This window comes from Carassius auratus, chromosome 22 (genome assembly GCF_003368295.1).
Source record: "Carassius auratus strain Wakin chromosome 22, ASM336829v1, whole genome shotgun sequence".
Lineage (NCBI taxonomy): Eukaryota > Metazoa > Chordata > Actinopteri > Cypriniformes > Cyprinidae > Carassius > Carassius auratus.
Window position 1 is genome coordinate 33,656,289 of NC_039264.1, and position 23,406 is coordinate 33,679,694.

At 35.5% G+C, this 23,406-nt stretch overlaps 1 long non-coding RNA gene across 1 annotated transcript; it reads right to left on the reverse strand.

Moving 5' to 3' along the window:
- Nucleotides 1-9,297: 9,297 nt before the first annotated feature.
- Nucleotides 9,298-17,717, reverse strand: LOC113040477 (uncharacterized). The gene is made up of 3 exons (XR_003275256.1): nt 17,536-17,717; nt 10,762-10,886; nt 9,298-9,483 (listed from the first exon to the last, which is right to left on the reverse strand). It is a non-coding gene; the product is annotated as an uncharacterized LOC113040477 (long non-coding RNA).
- Nucleotides 17,718-23,406: the final 5,689 nt, after the last annotated feature.

Genomic DNA, 23,406 nt, shown 5'->3' on the forward strand with positions numbered 1-23,406 from the left:
CAACACAGTTTAAGATATTTTAGATTTAGTCCGAGAGCTCTCAGTCCCTCCATTGAAGCTGTGTGTACGGTATACTGTCCATGTCCAGAAAGGTAAGAAAAACATCATCAAAGTAGTCCATGTGACATCAGAGGGTCAGTTAAAATATTTTGAAGCATCGAAAATACATTTTGGTCCAAAAATAGCAAAAACTACGACTTTATTCATCATTGTCTTCTCTTCTGTGTCTGTTGTGAGAGAGAGTTCAAAACGAAGCAGTTTGTGATATCCGGTTCGTGAACGAATCATTCAATGTAACCGGATCTTTATGAACCAGTTCACCAAATCAAACTGAATCGTTTTAAATGGTTTGCATCTCCAATACACATTAATCCACAAATGACTTAAGCTGTTAGCTTTTTTAATGTGGCTGACACTCCCTCTGAGTTCAGACAAACCAATATCCCGGAGTAATTCATGCACTCAAACAGTACACTGACTGAACTGATGTGAAGAGAGAACTGAAGATGAACACAGAGTAAGTGTTTTACCTCATTATCTATGTTTTTCATAAAATAATATTATGTAATAATGATATTTTTATGCTGTGCGTGCCTAGACGATCTGAAACGTTTCTCACAGATCAAATTTGATGTCAAATCAAACCCAAATCTAAAATAGCAATATAATTTACGTAAGTTCATTGTTTCTTGCATGTCTGTCTTGTGACCATATTTTGTGATTACATTAAGCATTCATTTAAAAAGTTTTCATAATGTTGATGTGTCTGTATATTGGATTTGTGTGATTTTTACACACACACACGTGTTAGGTGTGTTAAAATACTTTAACTGATAATAAAGATAATTCTGAAGTTATACTGCACTGAGCACTATTTACATTTTTATGGTCTCTGAATAAATGTTTTAAATATATTTTTTATTGCTTTTTGATTTGGTTCATGAAAATCTTTTTATGAAAACTGTCAGCACAAATGACACAAATGTAATTGTGACTCACCAGAGACAGTAAGACTGAATCTGTATGTGGCCAATCTTCTCTCTCTGATGGTCACTTGATAAAGTCCAGAGTCTGTGTTTCTGGTGTTTGTGATGATCAGAGATCCAGTCTGATGATCCAGCTTCAGTCTGTCTCTGAATCTCACATCAAGAACATCACATGTGGAGAATCTTCCAGTGTCTTTATCAATTTCAGCTATACGAGTCTCTGAGTGTCCACATGTCCAGAATACCTCATCATTTGTCTGTAGTTCAGTGTTAGTCTGTAGAGAGACTGAATCTCCCTCCATCACAGACACTGACTTCACTTCATCTGAATCAGAAACACACCTGAAGAACAAACACAAACAGAGTTTGTCACAGATTAAGGTGAAGGTTTACTGAAGTAAACAGTGTGAAATGTAAATCTTGTACCAATAATATCCAAACAACAAAACGAAAAAAACATTTGTGGTGATTTTGAATAAAACCCATTTGCCGACACAGGAACTGAAGTTGATTTGAGCTGAATTCATACACAGAAAACTCTTCAGATGAGAATCACGTCACGACTGAAACTAAAGCTGCTGCTGTTTGAGCTTCACTGTTTTTATATAAAGGATATTTAGAAAAACACACACACATATTTGAGAGAAGAAAATACACATTTCAAACTCACCAAGCATATGCCACGAACACAACCAGAACCAAACTGTGTCAAACATCTTGAGCGGTTTCAGTCCACAGATATGAAGAGACAAACTGGATCAGTAATGAGAGATGAGACAGATGAGCTGATGTGAGGCTGCTCTGTAGTAAAGTGAAGTCAAACTCTCCTGTCAGCTAAATAACCCTCTATTTATTCAGCATTGATGCACAAGATCATCAGCTCTTCTGAGCTTCCTGGAGATCAATGCTGTCATGTTCAACAGAAATAAGCTGAGCCTAATATAGATGTTAAAAATGTGTTAAAGCAGTGTTTGATCGTGAGATCCTGAGAGTCTTTGACTCTGGTTTCTCCTGTAACTGTCTTCAGTCGGTTTGTTCTTCGTGTCTGATCAAATAGTTTCTCCTCTCAGACTGATTTCACAGATTCTCCAACTGCTTTATGGATCCAGAACAGATCACTTGTTGTAACTGTGTGCTCTCTCATATTTTTATATGGCATTTTGTGTGGTGTGGAAGTAAAAATGTTTAGTTCATATAAGCAGAAGAAAAAAAAAATAAGACTTTAAACTACTAAAAGATACACTGACCACATACATCTAATAATATACATGCTGATGTCCAAGCTGTTTGTCAAGACAACAGATCAAACCACATTAGATATAAATATATCCCAACACAAAAGGTTCTTTGATCATGATAGATTTAGTGAATTACATGCATTTATCAGTGTTATACGACCTGATTCAGCGTGTGATGGACACACACACAAAGATGGACACACTCTAGACTTAATCATCAGTACGGGTCTAAACATTTCATCCATTGTTATTAAAGACGTAGCACTATCTGATCACTTCTGTATTTTCTTTGATATATTGATCTCTGCTACAACTGAATCTAGATCTGTCTCTGTCAGAAGGAGATGCATTAACGAGAACACAAGTGAACTATTTATGGAGGCTATATCTTTAACACCAAGCATTTCTGCAGACTCTGTTGATCTTCTCCTTGATTCCTTCAACTCAAATGTTATTGATGATATTGCTCCAATAATAGTTCCTTGCTACATCAGTTTCTAGAGAATTTGGGCAATCGAGTAGCAGTTATTGTGGACAGCTTTGAAATTCGCATTGAAAGAGCATCAAATCTCAAAGCTAGAGCACAGACATTTCCCTTCTACAAACACTATTACCTGGAGACTTGGTATTGTCAGATGGTGGATGTGACAGAGACAGTGTTGGACTCGTGTGTGCAGAAGTGAAAATACCTGCATTCACCAGAGGACGCAGCTGGATGCAGAAGATGTGGAGGAAACACGGCAGATAGATCACCTCAGGGTTCATGTGAAGAGGGTGATATACACGTGTATGTATGTGCATTTATATACATATACAGAAATGTACCTTAAATAAACTACTTTTATTTTGGATGCTATTAATTGTTTTCACAGCCTTACATTAAATGTTGCCTATGCATGAACAGCATTATCATTGTTATGCATATTGCATACCACCTGTTACAACAATAAATGACAAAATTGATCAATTCTGTATCTCATTATTTGTGCATCACATTGAGGTAAATGTGTACAGTTTACAGTAAGGTATATAAAACCAGTAAAGGGGCAGTGTAACACATAAAAGGTAATTAGATAAACAACTATCAAGACCACAGGTAAGACAATAAGTACAAAATTAAATAGAAAAACACTTATTTAATTTATACATTTAGTGCACTGGTAGTGCTAATACAACAGGAGTAACTTGTAACAACAGTGTAACCTTCAAGTATCAAGAACATAGATAATGCAATAAGTGAAGAAAAAAACAGTAAATGGAAAGACAATTATTAAAACTAATTAATTCAGGACCTTTGAGTGAACAACCATTATCTGCTCATTGACACAGAAAATCTGAAGGTCTGCACTCATCCATATTTGTAAATTGCAGGTGGACCTCGAGAGATTTCACATTTTTTAATTGCTCAGATGTGTAACATTACGCACTGACGCTACAAACAAGGAAAGAAAATACATCGATGAAGATTACGAGCGTTAGCTCATTAAGATCATCAGACCACCCTTCACTGTAAAACCTGACAAGTGACTTAACTCAAACCGTTTGAGTCAACAGATATCATTAAAAACCTGACAAATTAGGTTTACTCAAACCGTTTGAGTCAACAAATATCATTAAAAACCTGACAAATTAGAAACTGCTTCTCAGTATGACACAGCAGTTGCTCTGCATCTGACCACAAAGCACTCCAGCGGGTGGAGAAAACTAAAACACCTCCACCCTGGTCAAAAAGACACAGCAGCACCTTTACTTCTTACGGAGCCTTAAACTGCTCAATGGATCACTGACACCCAGTTAACTTCCATCGAGAACATTTATCAGAAGCGCTGTCTGGGCAGGGCAAGAAACATGATCAAGGATGCCTCTCATCTTCACTATGAACTCTTCATCCTCCTTCCATCCGGCAGGAGTTACAGGAGACTACGCTCTCGCACTAGTAGACTCAGGAAGAGCTTCTTCCCCGAGACTGTGACACTTCTGAACTCCACAACACCAATCTAACCTGCACCTGCTCTTTTACTGCACTCCTCACAGTACTTCTGTACAGAGCACAGTAAACTATTTCTATAAAAATATCATTGCATTACTGTTATTTTGCATAGAATACATTGTTTAACAATATGTTTGCACACTCAATCCAACTGTATTTATTACCACAGCTCTCACGTTGCTGCTGTTCATTATGTGTATATAATCCCTACATTGCTCTGTTCATAATGTGTATATAATCCTGCACAATATATATAATATATATAATATAATCCCACAGTTACTTTGACAATGCAGTCTCTTCATTACCATAATAAAATACATAAACACTGCGCAGTTTAAATATATAGTAAAATCTGTGCCATTAAGTGTTATCACTGTACCAATGTTGGTTTCAGTTTCGTTTTGTTTTAAATTAATTTGTTTTGGCTTGTCGTCTGTATTGCTATAGCTTCTTATATTCTTAATTCTTGTTCTTTTCTAAATACTGTTAATTGAAAGGATTGTTGTGGAGTGAGGGAACTAAAATAGCCTCGCTATATAAACTGTAATCCGGTACTGATTCCAAATTACATGACAAAAATTATAGTTAGTAACATAATCCATTACATTACACATTTTAGGTAATCTAATCAGACTACTTTAGATTACTTTTGACCTAACTTGATGTATAGGATAATATTCTACCATATTGACATAAAAAATATAAAGAGTAATATATATATATATATATATATATATATATATATATATATATATATATATATATATATAATTTCACAAAGCTTGTCAGAACATTCTGTTTTTGCTTCACATTGGGTTATTATTAAATCAAATTATGTGTATGATTATTATTATATAACTAAATGATATGAAATTATATAAATTATATGTATATTAATTATATAACAAATTAAATAACTCTAATAACAGATTTAGGTTAAATAAAGATGTCAGTCTTTATTTTTTTCTTTTTAGGAAACAAATCAAAGAAAAAAAACGAATTCTGTTTCTAATATTCTGTATGTTGCTCAAAAACAAAATATATATTTTTTCAAGTTTTTTTTTTTTTAACCTATTCTTTTAAAAATAACACATTTTTTAAAACAAAAAATACGAGTTCACATATTGTACCTAAACACGCATGGATATCCATATACAGCTATGATTCGCGATTCCCAAACTGACTCAAATGATTCGCGAACCCGCTTTGAACTCCCGAAACGACTCAAATGATTCACGAAACCGCTCCGAACTCCCGAACTGATTCAAATGATTCACGAAACCGCTCCGAACTCCCGAACTGACTCAAATGATTCGCGATCCCGCTACGAACCATAGACATATAAATAGCTAGACGCCTCATTGGCCGCTGGACCGCACGTCAACGTCGCCGCCATATTGGAGCGGGCAACTCTCGTAACTCAGAAGAAAAGAAGAAGACAGAAGAAAACATACCTGGACTCATCGACAGATTGGACACCTACAAACCGTCACACGATAATAAAAACAGATCTCGGGGTGTTATCTTTCACAGGTAAGACTCAGCTGTTCTTCCTCTGATGTTTTTTGGTCATTTTTAACTTTATGTTGACAGCTTAATTAACCAGCAGTGTCAGACGATTAATAATATCGCTAGCGTAGTTAGCAGTGAAAGATGAGACTTTAAGAATTCAAAGTTTAAGTGAATTCTTATTACGTTTTAACTTATATTGCCGTTTATATAATAAACTAAATGGTGTTATGAGCACAATATACAGAGTGAGCCCTCTGACTGTCTAGATTAATGATGGAGCTAAAGCTTCTCTCTTTAATTTCACTACCGTTACTTATTTACAAAGATTAAGTGGTTACACTTTAGAATACTAGTCCTTTAGTTAATGTTAGTTAATTCATTAATTAACATGAACAAACAATGAACAATACATTTATTACTGTATTTATTCATCTTTGTTCATGTTAGTTAATGAAAATACAGTTTTTCATCGTTAGTTCATGCTAATTCAGAGTGCATTAACTAATGTTAACAAGCACAACTTTTGTTTTAAATAATGCATTAGTAAATGTTGAAATGAACATCCACTAAGGTTAATAAATGCTGTAGAAGGATTGTTCTGGCTTAGATCATGTTAACTAAAGTAGTTAACTAATATTAACTAATGGGCCGTTATTCAAAGTGTTACTGATTAAGTTTATCATCACTTGATTATAAGGATTTCATTGCTTTTCATAAAACTGTGAACTGATTCTATGTATTCTTTTTTTCTTCCCTTTTAGCCATTTGCAAACAGGACAAGGAAAGCTGAGGAAAGCTGTTCTCTGCATTTCCAAGAGACAAGACTATTCCTCCCTAGACTAGTGTTGTGTTTGTACTAAACCCATAGCAGCCCTGAATGAATCGACACAATGACCAGCTCATATTCTAATACTATAGACTGCATTTAAAAAGCTTTGCACAGGCTGTTTAATGCTGATAATGGACTGTGCGTGTCTTTACACAAAAACTACATGATGTAAATAGCCTAGAAATGAAAAACACAGGAACTCATAGTGAGTCCAGCTGCAATATCATGATAAACTCATTGTGATGTTGTTATAATTATTATTAATTTTGATTAATATCAAGTTTTTGAGGGGAGCATCTCATATTCTGGTCTGTGATAAAAATAACTATACTTTGAGATTTTGTGTGACATTTATATGTGTTAACATACATGGAAAAATAAATCACTGTTTCAAAATGTGTGTGTTTTCTGCATGAGTGTGTGTAATGTGCATTATAGAACATATATATATATATATGTGTGTGTGTGTGTGTGTGTGTACATGTATATATTATACATGTATATATTATACTTAAGGAGCTCATTAATTAAACACAATTTGGAACTCATGTCCACAATTTTTTTGTATTGTGTCTGAATTTGATTAATAATTATTACACAAATAGTATTTTAAAATTACATTTAATTTTTTTTTACTCTTTAATTTTCTATTAATTTATTCTTCATTTTTGTCTATGCTGTATTATTCCACCCTTGATATTACATATTATTCTTTTGTTAACCTATTGTTGTTCAGTTATTTATTATGGTATTATTCATATTATACAAATAATTTTATACTATTATAAATCTATTCTATCGAATATGTTATTGTAGCGTTGTACTCGCTTTTCATATTATTCACTTTACGTTAAGTTGAACTACATGTACTTTTTAATATAACATATCACTTTTCTAATGTGCACTGTATCAGTTCATATTTTCATTTTCACTGGATCCATAGCCTCATCAGTTACATGTGTTATTATATGAGTTCATCTGTAGGCTATAGTGTCACTTTTTGATTTGTATTTACTTGTTTTATTAAATTTTCTCAACAATAGTAAATTATTAGTGATTAAAGATGTATTAATTAGATTTTATCACAGAATTTCAAAGGGAATGAGCTGTGTTCTGATCTGAGGCACGAAAGAGAGAAAAAAAGAAATAAAAATGTTAGGATTGAACACAGAGAAAGCAATAAAACAACTTAATTTAATTTAATGTATATTCAAATTAAATTACATGCATATGTCACAGTTATACTAAATTAACATTAGAATTGTAAAACCGAAAATAATCAACGAAATCAAGAAGTTAGACAAATGTGAGCTATCACAATTCCTTACGAAAATTAATAATTTTCCAAACCTAACTAAATAACTGGAGGCAAAGTTTTTAACTGCACGTAGATCACAAACCTGAAATCGATTGATAAATGTGAACGTTATCGTGTTTTTATTCAGAAAAAAACCGCAGCTCCCCGTTTACGTCCATGTATTTTTAAGGCAGTCTTGCCCTCACTAACATGGCGGCGGCGTTGATCGTATCGCAGCAACGGCTCAGAGCGGCCAATGAGGCGTCTAGTTATTTATATGTCTATGCTACGAACACCCAAACTGACTCAAATGATTCGCGATCCCCAAACTGACTCAAATAATTCGAACTCGCTCCGAACTCCCGAACTGACTCAAATGATTCGCGATCCCGCTACGAACTACCGAACTGACTCAAATGATTCGCGATCCCGCTACGAACTACCGAACTGATTCAAATGATTCGCGATCCCGCTACGAACACCCGAACTGATTCAAATGATTCACGATCCCCAAACTGACTCAAATGATTCGCGAACTCGCTCCGAACTCCCGAACTGACTCAAATGATTCGCGATCCCGCTACGAACTACCGAGCTGACTCAAATGATTCGCGATCCCGCTACGAACTACCGAACTGACTCAAATGATTCGCGATCCCGCTATGAACACCCGAACTGATTCAAATGATTCGCGATCCCGCTTTGAACTCCCGAACTGACTCAAATGATCCGCGAACTCGCTCCGAACTCCCGAACTGACTCATGATTCTCAATCATTTCAGAGCTGTAACAACAATACTGTGAAACCATGTTATGTTTGCTTAAAGTTATCATACCATCAAAATCTCATACCGGCCCATGACTTATAAATATATATATTCCATTTGTTGTTATTAACATGGAATGCATTAAAAATTACATCAAGGTTTCCCAAACTAGGGTTTGTGACTTTAATAAAAAGCTAATTAATTAAATCATAAAAAATGATACATTAAAATAAATAATTTTAAAACCAATCAAAATAAAATAAAATCTTACTAAAAAAGTTTAACATTTCATTTGTTTACCTGCATGTCATGTGGACATAACCAACATCAGAGAATCATGAACATGCAAATGTGATAATTATTAAAATATATTTTTTTAATCCCAGGGGTACTTCAAGTAAATATATTTGGTGAAAGAGGATCAGATGACAAAAGTTTGTGAATTTGTGTGTTTTAATGTGTTTGAAAGACAAATATCTTCCAAATACACAATAACACATGGTTAAATAATCAACAGAGTGATTATTTAAATAAAATCAATGTGTTCATCAGTAGTTGATGCAATGTTGAAACACTTCTTAAACCTGAAATGATTTTTATAAATCAATCTTCAAATGCTGTCACTGACAATGCAATGCTGCAATTTAGAAATAACTGGAATAACTACTAGGGATTTCACTGTTATCATATTTTTCTTTGTTTCACCAGTTTTCATATTATAGACAGACTGAGTGCATAAGTCTTTGGTGTTATTTTATATAATAAAAAGCCTAATAAATCAGCACATTACATGAGATTAAATAAACCATGTGTATGAGTCCACATTCTGTTGCTTTGTGTTTACTAGTGAAAGAGCAATACCTGAAACACAAAAGTACATTTCTCAAATAACAACAAACTTTACGATTATAATTTAGAGCAAAAATAATTCTGATGGGTTTAGCCATTACACAACCTGACTAAAATGCTCATACATTTCATTGTCTTACACTTGACTAAACAAAAACAGGACAGGGTTGACTAAATATGATTACTAAAATATACATTTGAGTAAAACTAAGACTGAATTAAAAAATGGCTGCCAAACTTAATCCTGCTGTGCGGTTAATTAATAATAATCTTACTGCTAAAATGTCAAGTTTTCATTGACAAAAACTAGACTAAAATGTTGAGACTTTCAGTCGACTAAAACTAAACAGGATAAGGTTGACTAAATATGATAAAAACTAACAAGGACATTTAACTGGTTCCTACATTATATTTCTCTACACTTCTTCTGATCTCACACACTATTTAGGATGATAGTATGAACATTGAGACACAGGGCATGTCTTTATAAATGGAGAACTGAATCATTGACTCAAATGATTCAAAATTCACAAACACGAATCCTTCAGTAACGAAACACTGCTGTGTGTTGCTCAGAGAAGCGTTTTCATTAACCAAATGGAGCAAAAACAGTCAACTTAGACAATATATCAAATATAAAACTAAAATGTATATGAACTACTTGTTTTAACACTTAAAAATGTCAAATTTTCAATTGTGGTTTCCAGGGAAAACTTCACTCTATAATTTAACAAATTTGCAAGGTAAAAATAAAGCACCACTGAACTGAGTTGAACTGAATGTGTTTTAGTTTTGTGTTTTATATGAAACATGGTTTATCACAGACTAATGAATAAATGCTGTTATGATAGTTTGTAATGTCACAATAACTGATAACCGTGTTGTTTTCTGATCTTGACAGCAATAAAATGATCTTAATGTGTCAATGAACAGATCTGAAGTCATCAGTGTAATGAATGAGCTGAAAACAGGATCTATTATCATGAAATAAAGAGGATTTTGATCAGCTGATAATATTGATGAGTCTCAGACTATAAACACTCATTAAACAAGACATTCAGGATCAGCAGCAGATCAGCTCACTTTATTCTGACTGTTTGCTGAGAGAAACACATCTTTATCAAACATTGTGATTTGTCCTTATGAACCTGAACACATTTCTAATGTTATTTACCGCATTCATAACATCAGAGTATTTACACATCTTACAGTTCTCTATGTAAAGAGTTCGCTCAAAACAAAAGGTGTAAAGAGGATTTTACAACTGCGTGAAGATAGCAAACTACTCACCTCAGAAAACCGCCAAACTGAAGGAGAGGCATCCAGCTGCAGCCCCGCAGACTCACTTCTTGCTAGACACCAGTGGCTGGACACCAGTGGATGGACAGCAGACGTCATTTCCGTATCGTCATTCACTTTTCAATTTTAACACGCCATGTAGATGTCAGCGGTAAGAAAAAAAATAATAAACTGTTGATGATTTATAGGTCATGTCAGAATTCAAATGCACAAACTAGCTAGTTAAAAAAAAAACGTCTTGTTTTCAAGGTACTGTGTCGTGTTTTTTAAAGGTATAAGTGAACTCTGGTGTGCCTCAATTCTAGAGCTAACGTTAGGTTGCTACAATAGATTTTCCAATTAAATAGTTCTTTGAGTGGTATGATTTAATATTGTAAACATGTTTTTTATTCACTTGGATGTGTGAAGATTGCACCCAGTTAACGAGATCTCTTAGAACAGTCTTGGTAGAGAATAGTCTAAAATGCTAGGTTGTCTATGCACACGAGAGTTTGTTAGCTAACTATGTTTTTTTGTTTTTTAGTTGAAGTAGTACTTTTCCCTATGCAGGTGTAAATGCCTGATGTTTAATATGTTTATGATGATGTTTAAAGCGCTTTGGTGGCCATGGGTCTGTCGAAAGTGCTATATAGCCTAAATGCAGTCCATTAACCATTTTACATATTTTGTATAGGAGAATGTTAGCATTTATATAAGTTTTTTTTTGTTTTTGTTACTACACAATTTTTTACAGTCCATCTACCACACACAACTTTTTACCTACATTGTTCAATTCCTTTTCTTTTTTTTTTAAAGTTATTAATTGGATTTTAACTCTTATGAATTATAAGGTACTACCGGTATTTCATATGTGTCACTATACTTATTACGTAAACAGTCTATTAATACTACCCTCTTCTTTAAGGCAAATCACATTAGTGTGGGTAAAGGGACGGAGCTACCACCAATACAGAAATACACAGAGTGCTGCAGCCGGTATCACTGCCCGCTGTGCAATTCAAACACAGTGGGGTACTGTGGAAACGGAAGACGTGGAGACCTGCGAGGGTTTTATATAGACCCTGAATTTCGTGAGCATTGCCCAGACTGCCAGTTTTAGGGGGCAGGAATGAGGTGTGGTGTGCACAGTGTGCAATAGTTTATTTGGAACTGTTCAGGTTTTATTTTCTCTTGAAATAGGGACTTCCCTCACAACCTTAAGGAGCCTGACTGTGGCATCTTCATCCTGATGGTCAGATTTGACAAATTTTACTAATTAGATTGTGTAATTTCAAATAAATATTGCAAAACCATGAAGTGTTTATTTGATCTGGATTGTTTGGTAAATTGTCTGATCATGTGAATCTACGTATATTTTAAAAACAGAAGTGGTTACATTTACAAAAAAAAGAAAAAAGAAGAATTGAATATCCAAATGGGCAAGGCAAAAAACTGTGGTCAATTAACATGTACAAGTCTGTAGTATTGACAAAACGTTATAGTCCATTGATCTAGGCTGAATTTAGGTCACAAAAAATAGTGATATGATCTGAACAATATATATTTTCAAGGTGGTTCTTGTGAATGCAGTTTGCATGAATTATTGATGTAATAATATTAAGTATATTATTGAGAATTGTTTTATGTAAAGAGATATGATAAAGATAATATTTCAATTTGCACACAGTTTTTATATTATATATTTTAAGTCATAAGAGTAAGGACAATACGGAAAATACGTGTGCAATTAAGCCTGCAAAGAATGCTGTCTATCCACTGGTGAAAACAGAAAATAAATATGCTGTCTATCCATGGGTGAAACTATAAAATAAATATATGTCTATCCAGAGGTGAAAATATAAAATAAATATACTGTCCATCCAGAGGTGAGAACTAAATATGTTGTCTATCCAGAGGTGAGAACTAAATATGCTGTCTATCCAGAGGTGAAAATATAAAATAAATATATCTCAATCCAGAGGTGAAAATAGGAAATAAAATTGCTGTCCATCCAGTGGTGAAAACGGAAATTAGCGGCGAAACGGAAATGACGTAGGCGGTCTATCCACTGGTGTCCAGCCAGTCATAGACATATAAATACCTAGACGCCTCATTGGCCGCTCGACCGCACGTCAACGTCGCCGCCATATTGGAGCGGGCAACTCTCATAACTCTCACATCAGGACAGAAGAAAACATACGTTGCACAACGTTTTTTAAACAGAAACGGTGATGCGTTGAACACACTGTTCTGATGATGCAAGAGTTGCAACTATGGCAGCTGAGAAGGCCATTCTTTGTGTTTCCTTACCTAATTCAGATTAAAACACATCTATTAAGCCTCACATACTGACTTTATTTGTAGTTCATACGGTTTTAATACCCTGTATTTTCCTTCTCATTTTTAGGAAAGCACTTAATTACCACTGTTTATTTCTATACCAAATGTCATACACTTGCAATGAAGCTAAAAATATAAACAACTACATCATTATGTTGATATCCTATATTTTTAAAATATAACTTACGACAAACATGTCTTCTAATATCCTCAGTTGTTGCGTATACCGAGCTGCAACGAACACATTTGTACATTATTTTCCTTGAAGACATTGTGCGAGGTCACTTTAAGACCGGGTGCTTTATACATGTTGCTGCTGATTGGACTGCAGTTCTGACACACCCACCAAACAAACAAGAGAAAACGCATCTTAAACCCTGTTGCACACCGGTGCACGCCGTTTCCAGGAAACATGACGTTCATCACGGAAACCGTAGCAAAACGTTGCGCACCGTTTTGAAATTGAACATGCCCCTGACTCATCGACAGATTGGACACCTACAAACCATCACACGATAATAAAAACAGACTCCGAAGTGCCGATCTGAATCAACCTAGTCGCGAACAGGCTCCGAAGTGCCGATCTGAGTCAACCGAGTCTCGAACATGCTCCGAAGTGCCGATCTGAATCAACCGAGTCACGAACAGGCTCCGAAGTGCCGATCTGAATCAACCAAGTCGCGAACAGGCTCCTAAGTGCCGATCTGAATCAACCAAGTCACGAACAGGCTCCGAAGTGCCGATCTGAATCAACCGAGTCGCGAACAGGCTCCGAAGTGCCGATCTGAATCAACCAAGTCGCGAACAGGCTCCTAAGTGCCGATCTGAATCAACCGAGTCGCGAACAGACTCCTAAGTGCCGATCTGAATCAACCGAGTCGCTAACAGGCTCCGAAGTGCCGATCTGAATCAACCAAGTCGCGAACAGGCTCCTAAGTGCCGATCTGAATCAACCGAGTCGCGAACAGACTCCGAAGTGCCGATCTGAATCAACCGAGTCGCTAACAGGCTCCGAAGTGCCGATCTGAATCAACCGAGTCGCGAACAGGCTCCGAAGTGCCGATCTGAATCAACCTAGTCGCGAACAGGTTCCGAAGTGCCGATCTGAATCAACAGAGTCTCGAACAGACTCCGAAGTGCCGATCTGAATCAACAGAGTCGCGAACAGACTCCGAAGTGCCGATCTGAATCAACCGAGTTGCGAACAGGCTCCAAAGTGCCGCCCAACATACATGGAAAAACAAACCACTGTTTCAAAATGTGTGTTTTCTGCATCAGTGTGTTTAATGTGCATTATAGAACAAAATGTCAAGCATCGTCAAGTATTTTACATTATTTGACTCATTAATTGAATAAAATAGAAAATCTTGAGGCAAGCGGCGGGGAATTAATATTATTAGTCAGGTTTTGTCTTCACAAATAAACCACTCTATTCCCAGAGAAAGGCAGAACTGAAAACTTAAATAAAATGTGTTTCTTGAGCTGAGATTGATTCAGAGGATTTTCTATATATATATATGTGTGTGTGTGTGTGTGTGTGAGTACATGTATATATTATACTTAAGGAGCTCATTAATTAAACTGCAGTTCTGACACACCCACCAAACAAGAGAAAACGCATCTTAAACCCTTTTTATAGTCCAAAAAATACGGTAGTTGGACAAGTTAATAAATTACATTTGAGAAATTGATTTGCGTCATAGTGCCAAAGGGGCACCGTCTTAATACGGCCCTGGATGTCATACCTTGGAAAATCTGCTGTTTGAAGGCACTGCACAACCTCACTAAGATTATTTACAACTCGATGATCGACATCGGAGTTTGTGACGGCTGCAAAATATCCAAGTGTATCCAAGATAGATTCAACTCAAAGCAAAATGAAGTCATCATCATCATCATCATCATCATCATCATCCGAAATGTTTGCTAGCTGGTTTAATTCTGCTGGCCATAACCGCCATTAGCTCCTCCATATAACAGCATAATTAAGCCACACCCACTCATTAACAGAATTTGCATGCAGCTGTCTTTGGAAAATGAAAACGAAAATGAAAACTGTGAAATAAAAGAGGAATTAAAATTACAAGTAAAATTTACATTTAAATGTGAATTGTGTCTATTATTTCGTGAGCATTAATAGATCTTAACATCTGGTTAGATGTTAACTGCATTTTGTTGCCTTGTACATGTGCAATGACAATAAAGTACAATCTAATTAAATCTAATCTAATACACACCCTAATAGAGAGGTATATACTTTCCAATGCTCTGGCTTCCTTAATGGACTTTAAAATCTGAAATATCTAACTCAATACGCATGATCATAAAGTGGAAAATTATAAGATTTGACAAAATAATAAGAATTTTCCAAAGACATTGCACAGTTATGAGTTACTCCATTTAGTCTAATGAAGTTAACGCCACGTTAAAAATGTGATTTCCTGAATTCAGATCATTGAAGAGGATTTTGTTAACATCAACATTACATCTAAGACAAAGAAAACAGACAACACCAAGCTGTTTAAATAAATGATTAGAGAAAATATTACACACAGAACTACTGTTTTTAATAAACTGTTTTAATGTATTTTAAAAGTACTGTTGAGAATTACATGAAAATGAAGAGAAGCACAATTTTAACTTGTTTATACTTCTGTAGGAAAAGACACAAAGTCTGATAAAAACAACCTTTTCTTCAAATAGTGAATAAAATGAGACAAAAAGTGAATAAAATGAGACAAACAGGGAGTAAAAGGCGCAGCATTTCTAAACACTGAAGCTGTCAGTCAGTTCAGCACAAACACACTGTGTGTGAAAACTCCCGTTTTAATCAATTCATCTGTCAAAACTGCACAATCCAGCTTTTATTGACACTGTGTTTCTGCTTTGTTTGTTGTAATGAGAGGATTTGTGATTGCTAGCAACAGACAGACACATAGCTTACTTACTATAGAATTAAATAGAATAACAATGTGTAGAAAATGTAAGAGAGATCATGGACATGTTTTAAGTAACATGGAAATTTGACACATTGTAGATTTGCTTTATATCTTGACACATGTAAGTGCTGCACTTGACAATCACATTTAAACATTTGAATCATTATGAATAAGTTTAATAGAAATATTATTAAACTGAAGACAGACAGACTCATCTGAGCTTCTTCCTCCTCTGAAGTATATGAGGAAATCTTGAATCTTCATCAACACTGTAAGGAGAGAAAAAAATTGAGTTAAAAAGTGCATAGATATTTCTAAAACAGTATTTGTGTTTTAAATACATTTATAGCTTTAATACATTAATTCCATTCATATGTTTGTCTGTTTGTGTCTCTATTGAGTCAATATAAAGAGAAACACACACTAACGAGTGTACAGCAAATATAATAAATGACAGGGAACAAACACAAATGTGATTTTGTCTTGAAACACAAATCTTTCAGTTAAATGTGTCACTAGTTAAAGCTGTTTGTCTCTAGTTGAAACATGTTTGTGTTGGTCTCAGTAAATAAGTGAAATGATTGCACAGCTCGCTGGAATACTGGATTCTGATTGGTCAGTGGTGACATTCGGAGGTGTGTTATTCATTAGGTGTGTGTCATTAGCAGCAGAATAACACACAGTCATACGGTATTTGAGTCGGGCGTTTCTTTGACTTCTCTCGTATCACAGCACCGCGCTCTCACTCGTTTCATTCAAACACAACTGCTATTAGCTTGTGCCTCAGTTACTGACTGGATTTACCCTCAAACCAAACCGCAGGAGATTCCTGTTAATAGTAGACTTGAGGAGACATTGTTCAAAGTGTGTCTTGTTGTTCAAGTTGTTGCTAACTGAGCAGAAGTGTTTAGCTGAATCTAAATTGTGTCTAATTCTTCACTTGTGTGTCAAGAAAGCATATAATAAGTGTGATAATGCAGATGCAGCCGGATGTTATCACAGAATAAGTCTCTTCAGGAGGACACAAGTCCTGATCACCCTGTCGGGTTTATTCTGTGATAACAAGCGGCTGGAGGTTCATTATCTCTTACAGAAAGTAAGTGTAAAGTAATGTGACGTGTTGCTTGTCAAAGTAAAAACACACAAGAGACAGAGACATTGATCATGTGATGCTGGACGACTGTGAGCTGAAGCTGAATCTGCTCTGATTTTACCAGCGTTTTCCTACAATCTGAACAAATCTATTTCAAACTCGAATGATTCACTATTACTGATCTCATTAATAAAGCAGCTGTTGCTGTAGAAAGCTGTGACAGTCTGCTTTTCTTCTCTTTCCTCCTTTGTGTTCAACATTATCAACTTTACATTTCATTCTGACACAAACCCTTTGAAATAAAGCTTGATGATCATTTGATCAACTCTTTTCACTAATATCTGAAAGTATATATTTGTTCACATATCAGAGGTAAATGAATCTCTTTAATATCACAAAGTGAAGTTTACTCACCTCAGTTTACAGTTTGAGTCTCGTAGCACATCAATGAGCTTCTGCTTTGAGTCTCCAATCTTATTATATCTCAGATCAAGCTGTTTTAGAAACTGCAGAGCTTTTGTGTTTGTCAAAGACTGAGTTAAAGAAGAAACATCTGTAATGTCACAGTTATAAAGACTAGAAAGAGACAAACAGAGGAAGAGAGATCATCTTACAAACAAATCATTAAGATGAAGAATCTAAAAAATATAATGTGAACACATTCATCATGAGATATTGAGTATAAAGTGTTTTGTTGAACTCTTATGTGCTGTTCGTTTGGGGACGACACTCGTGCTGTTTCGGCTCTCCAGAGAACACAGCCAACAAAACGACATTTTGTTACAAAATGTGTCATTTATTAATGTTTTTACTCTACATTTATGTAGTTTTTTTGAAGGATTTATGATATTTTGTAAATGTATAAAATGTATTAATTAAAAATATATTTTTAAATAGGTTTTTATATAAAAAGAATATAAATTTTATATATAAAAGAATAGCACCAAGTGTTGACAACCGTACAAAGTCTCATGTCATTTAGATAAAGGGAACATTTGTTTTTATTTCAGCAAACATCATTTGGGGTCTCAAAAGACCTTGAACAGCACATAAGAGTTAAACAAAGTGATTTTCATCATTTTGATTCTTGTCTGTGAATGTTACTGACCTCAATCTCTCCAGTTTACAGTGTGAATCCTTCAGTACGTCACATAAGTGATACACTCCTGTGTTTTTTATTTGATTCACGCTCAGGTTCAGTTCTCTCAGGTGTGATGGGTTTGATTTCAGAGCTGAAGTCAGGATGAGACACTGTTTCTCTGTAATACTGCATCTACACAGACTGAAGACAGAAAGAGAAAACACAATGAATCAGACACGTTATGTTCATGTGTGAGTAATTCATCATGTGTTAACAACATACAGTGCAATAAATAAAACACTGCCTAAAACCTTATTATATGACCATGAAGAAAAACAGAAGAAAAAAGATGAACAAAGTAGACACAGGATGAACTACAGAACATTAATAAAATAACATTAAATGTGAGAAATCAAGAAAATTCTGTTTCTGAATTACAATTTATTTAAATATATTTTTTACTTTTTTTGCTACTGTCATTCTTTACTGTACATGTCTGAGTGAATAAAAATATTATAAAAAATAATAATTTTGGTCCATTAATGAACTGGATTACTGTGATCTCCGGTGATTGACTGAGATGAGACCCTCGAGCAAGAACTGAACCACAACTGCAGGTGTGTGTGTGTTCACTGTGTGTGTGTATGTGTGTGTGTGTGTGTGTGTGCGTGTGTGTTCACTGTGTGTGTGTATGTGAGAGAGTGTGTTTTCACTGTGTGTGTGTGTGTGTGTGTGTGTGTGCGTTCACTGTGTGTGTGTATGTGAGAGAGTGTCTTTTCACTGTGTGTGTGTGCGTGTGTGTATGAGAGTGAGTGTGTGTTTTCAAGGTGTGTGTGTTCACTGTGTGTGTTCAAGGTGTGTGTGAGAGAGAGAGAGAGTGTGTGTGTGTGTGTGTGTGTTCACTGTGTGTGTGTGTGTTTGTGTGTGTGTGTGTGTGTTAAATGCAGATCACATGTTCAAATTATGGGACACTATATTTGGCCACACGTCACATTCTTTTCTTTTCTTTTCTTTTCCTGAAAGTAAACAGTAATCTTTAATCTGACTGTAAGTGCTGTAGAGTATAATGATACTAACTCTAGTTTCTCCAGCTTGAATTGTGTGTTCATCAGTAGATCACTGAGGTGTTTCACTCCAGAGTCTCCTAGTAGTTTATTCCTGCTCAGGTTCAGTTCTCTCAGGTGTGATGGGTTTGATTTCAGAGCTGAAGTCAGGATGAGACACTGTTTCTCTGTAATACTGCAATAACACAGACTGAAGACAGAAAGAGAAAACACAATGAATCAGACACGTTATGTTCATGTGTGAGTAATTCATCATCTGTTAACACCATACAGTGCAATAATTAATAAAACATTACCAAAAACCTTAAAACATGACCATAAACAAAAACAGAAGAAAAAAGATGAACAAAGTAGACACAGGATGAACTACAGAACTACTTAAAATAACATTAAATGTGAAAATGTAGTTTAAATGTGAGAAATCAAGAATTCTGTTTCTGAATTACAATTAGGGATTCACCGGTTGAAAGGCCATAAATCGGACGGTTTGCGCTTAAAAAACGCAATCGGCTTTTGGCTGGTTTTTGGTCTTTTTTCGACCGATTTTTCCGGAAGTACGCCCGCATGCACAGACTACATTGTAATCATTCGCTATCATGTCATTTGTGTGGAAGTATTTCGAAATCTGTTCGCAGGACACGGACAGCCGTTAAGCGCCGGAAGTGCAGAGCTACACGTCTGAGGCACAGATAACAGGAAGCGAACAGCCGACTGCACAAAATAAGAGTCCCTTTATCGCGAGTGTATCTGTACCTGTCCGCGCCCTCCACAAGAGGAGACAGTGAAGGATGTTCAGATCAACTTCTCACGTGTTGGATGAGAAACGAAACGGACTAACTGTGACAAAACTGAAATGTTTGTTGTTGTTTTTTTGTAAAGTAGAGCTTGCAAAAAGGTGTTTAATTCATCCAATTAAAAAAAAAAAAACAGGGTAATGATGGACATCTATATTTTTTAACTTGAGACAATAGTTATTTATTTTTCAAAGTAAAAAAATATATATATATATATATGTGAATCATTACCATAACACTTTGCATCTTTGTTTTATTCGCACCAACATTATTTGATTTTAACATTTTGGAATAATGCGTTTATATAGCATACTTTTATTTAGTCTCACTGGTAAAGACCTTTTTTTTTAAAAACCAAACTTAAAAACTAAAATACTGAATGCTGATTAAGAAACCTCTTATTGAATGTGTGTTGATTGTGTTGTTTGGATTGTAGAACTATGCAGTTGTCTTTAATTTCACATGGTCACAGTTAATCTTTTATTTAAGGCCAGTTCTCTGTAGTTTCAACACAATTCAGAAACAAAAGCTAAATGCTGAGGTCTGTATCATCTGTTTGTATTGAATGTAGTCTACTTACTGTGCAGTTACTGCCGTTAATTTCAGATGGTTACGGTTATTGTTTTCAATAGTCAAAAACCAATTTGGGCTATAAAATACCAAATAAACATGTTGTTTATGCACACTTTCCTTCTTTCTTATTTGTTGTTTAAAGATTAAAAAAAAAAAAAAAAACGCAAATCGGTATCGGCCATGAAAAATCATGATCGTGCATCCCTAATTACAATTTACTTAAAGACATTTGTAACTTTTTTTGCAATTGTCATTCTTTACTGTACAGGTCTGAGTGAACAAAATAATAATAATAATAATTTGGTCCATTAATGAACTGGATTACTGTGATCTGCGGTGACTGACTGAAATGAGACTGTTGTAAAGACTGCGATAACAAACAATGGACAGTGAATGCTATTGGTGGGCTTTTTAATTGACAGTTGAAACTACGACTCAGTACAGCTTTAGGGTCATCTGAAAGTAGTTCCGCCAAAGGATATAGAAGTGTGTTGCATCAGAAAGTTTAGTGCGGAGCTAATGAGTGTTCTCCAAAGTTTATTTCAAGTGTGTGCGTGCAACTAGAAGTAAGTTCAAATGTTCTTATCTTTGTTATTAATACATTTGTGTATTGTTGCGGTTTAAGATAATCACAGACTTCAGATATTAATGGCAATACTGTATGCGTGTGTACAAAGATTCAGCAATTGCCATTCCTTTGTGTGAATTAATGTGATTATGATAGTTTATGACAGCTGTTTATATGCTTATCAGACCCGTTATATGGATTATATGCTTATTTGCATGCGTACCTATGAATGCCTCAAGATTAACGTTCTATCATTGCACCGTCATTTGTTTACATCAGACCGCCGGAATGGCGCTAATAATGTTACGGCCGCGGGTTCGAGTCCCGCTCAGAGCAGTCTGTACATAATGTTGATTTATTGTAATTATACATTGAATATAGTTAATCCTATTTAATGCCTTTTGTAACTATATAATATTGTTGTCAATTTTTATTGTTGTTATACTTATTATTGTGTACCTTTTATTTACCATTATTGTGTGTATACTTTCAGACACATACCCACATATCTACAGTGGAGAATAAAAATTAAAGAAGAAACATCAGAGTCATTGCATTCTAACCGGATGTGCCATAGTGATTGCAAACCTTTACTAACCAGCCCCAAATAAATACCTCAAAACAGAGACCCTCGAGCAAGAACTGAACCCCAACTGTTCCTCAGCGCTGCAGGTGTGTGTGTGTGAGAGAGAGAGAAAGTGTGTGTGTGTGTGTGTGTGTGTGTGTGAGAGAGAGAGAAAGAGTGTGTGTGTGTGTGAGAGAGTGTGCGTGTATCTGTTCACGGTGTGTGTGTGTGTTAAATGCTGTTCCTCAGCGCTGCAGGTGTGTTTGTGTGTGTGTGTGTGTGTGTGTGTGTGTGTGTGTATATGTGTTAAATGCACTAGACTTGGCCAAACGTCACATCCTTTCCTTTCCTTTTCCTGAAAGTAAACAGTAATCTTTAATCTGACTGTAACTGCTGTAGAGTATAATGATACTAACTCTAGTTTCTCCAGCTTGAATTGTGTGTTCATCAGTAGATCACTGAGGTGTTTCACTCCAGAGTCTCCTAGTAGTTCATTCCCGCTCAGGTTCAGTTCTCTCAGGTGTGATGGGTTTGATTTCAGAGCTGAAGTCAGGATGAGACACTGTTTCTCTGTAATACTGCAATCACGCAGACTGAAGACAGAAAGAGAAAACACAATGACTCAGACACGTTATGTTCATGTGTGAGTAATTCATCATCTGTTAACACCATACAGTGTAATAATTAAAACATTACCAAAAACCTTATTATATGACCATAAACAAAAACAGAAGAAAAAATATTAAAGTAGATTAAGATACAGGATGAACTACAGAACTATTTAAAAATAATATTAAATCTGAGTGTGTTCATGGTGTGTGTGTGTGTGTGTGTGTGTGTGTGTGTGTGTACACTGTGTGTGTGTGTTCACGGTGTGTGTGTACACGGTGTGTGTGTACACTGTGTGTGGGTGTGTGTGTGTTTTCATGGTGTGTGTGTGTACACGGTGTGTGGGTGTGTGTGTGTTCACGGTGTGTGTGTGTACACTGTGTGTGGGTGTGTGTGTGTTTTCATGGTGTGTGTGTGTGTTCACGGTGTGTGTGTACACTGTGTGTGGGTGTGTGTGTGTGTGTGTGTGTGTGTTCACGGTGTGTGTGTGTGTTAAATGCAGAGCATATGTTCAGAGTATGGGACACTATACTTTGCCACACGTCACATCCTTTCCTTTTCCTGAAAGTAAACAGTAATCTTTAATCTGACTGTAACTGCTGTAGAGTATAATGATACTAACTGTAGTTTCTCCAGCTTGAATTGTGTGTTCATCAGTAGATCACTGAGGTGTTTCACTCCAGAGTCTCCTAGTAGTTTATTCCAGCTCAGGTTCAGTTCTCTCAGGTGTGATGGGTTTGATTTCAGAGCTGAAGTCAGGATGAGACACTGTTTCTCTGTAATACTGCATCTACTCAGACTGAAGACAGAAAGAGAAAACACAATGAATCAGACACGTTATGTTCATGAAGTCACAGCAGAACAACCTTCATCTGTCAAATCACAGCATCTTAATCTACATTGAGAGAAAGAGAGAAGATAGAAGAAAACTATTTAATAAAGTCACAATGTCTTGATAAAACAAAAAACAGATGAAGAGTGTCTGAACACCTTTGAATAATTTCCCACAAATTTGGTCTTCAAAACAGAAA